We start from the raw sequence: 1582 nt of genomic DNA, 5'->3' as shown, positions 1-1582 counted from the left end.
TATATATATATATATATATATATATATATATATATATATATATATATATATATACACTAGTCAAATCCACGCGCGTTGCGCGTAAATATAATTATTTAATTAAAATAATAAAATTTAACAAATTGTGATTTAATATTGATACATGTAAAACCCATGTCAATAGCAAAATAAACTCTATATTAACATATTAGTTTTATTAATTTTAATAAATTTACATCATTAGTTATTTCCATTGTTAATTCATGATTTTATAGACCGTTTTATGTTGTCTAAATGATATATCAAATATATATTGATTTATATATATATATATATATATATATATATATATATATATATATATATATATATATATATATATATATATAAAACACAAAGTAGTATGAAAAAAATAAATACTACAACTTTTGATAATTTTATAGAACGTTTTAAGCCGTGGAAATTATATATAAAACGTATGCCGACTTGTATATAAAACAAATAACAAATAGTATGAAAAACACTATAGATTTTAATAAAATAAAAACACTACAACATTATAACATTTACATCAAACAAAACTTATTAAACACTTATAAATCATTCAAAATGAATATTTAGAAATCAACATACATTTGATATATAGAAGCACTGTTATAAAAAATTGTGTTGAAATAACCAATGACGCGACAAAACTTATTTTATTTCAACTCTTTCATTTTGAATCACAAATATTTTCAAACATATGATTTTTTTAATCAAAACTTAATTATATACTACTAATATAGCTAGAATGTGTATAATAAATAAATAGAACATGAAAAAGCATTGTACATTAATAATCATAAGTTTAAAAAACTTTTGAATGTAGTGAAAAATATAAAGGCAAATTATATTTAATATGATATCATAATTACATTTAAATAAAAAAACTATTGAGTTGTAGTGTGAGTTTTAAACTCTTGATTTGTGCCCAATAATATAATATAAATATTAATAATTATACGTTATAAAAACAATATTATAAGCATTTATCATTTAAATAATAATTTATATACTATGTTGTAATTAATATTATAACAATTTTAAGTATACAATAAGAAATATATAAAAAGTTGTGTTTGAATCAAATTAAACTAAGTTTCTGATTTTAAATTATTTTAAACTATAGGTATTTTTAACTAATTTATAAATAGTTTATTTGAATATTTTTTATTTCCTATATTATTATTATTATTATTATTATTATTTCAAATAACAATACTTTTTTAATATAATATAATCTATTCATTAGTTTTACGTTATTTTAACAATTATTACTTTTTACTAATTAAAACTACTTATTTGAAATTTTCATTATTATATTTACAAAAAAGTTATCATATTTTTTTGTTATAGTTTCACTTTTTCCTTAAAACTATAAAATATTGGAAAAGAATGAACGGTCCAAATAAAATGACGATTTGAATTATAAAATTACTATAATTATTATGTACTGCGACCAATCTTAAAATAAATATGTTAATTGTAGGTTAGTAGAGGAAGAAAGTTACACTTGATGTTTATTTTTATCATTTATACTTTCTTATGAAAATATTAATAT

The sequence above is a fragment of the Lactuca serriola genome, chromosome 2, assembly GCF_051521515.1.
Source record: "Lactuca serriola cultivar US96UC23 chromosome 2, Lser_US96UC23_V15, whole genome shotgun sequence".
In the NCBI taxonomy this organism is placed as follows: domain Eukaryota; kingdom Viridiplantae; phylum Streptophyta; class Magnoliopsida; order Asterales; family Asteraceae; genus Lactuca; species Lactuca serriola.
Note: the sequence above shows the minus strand (reverse complement) of the source record.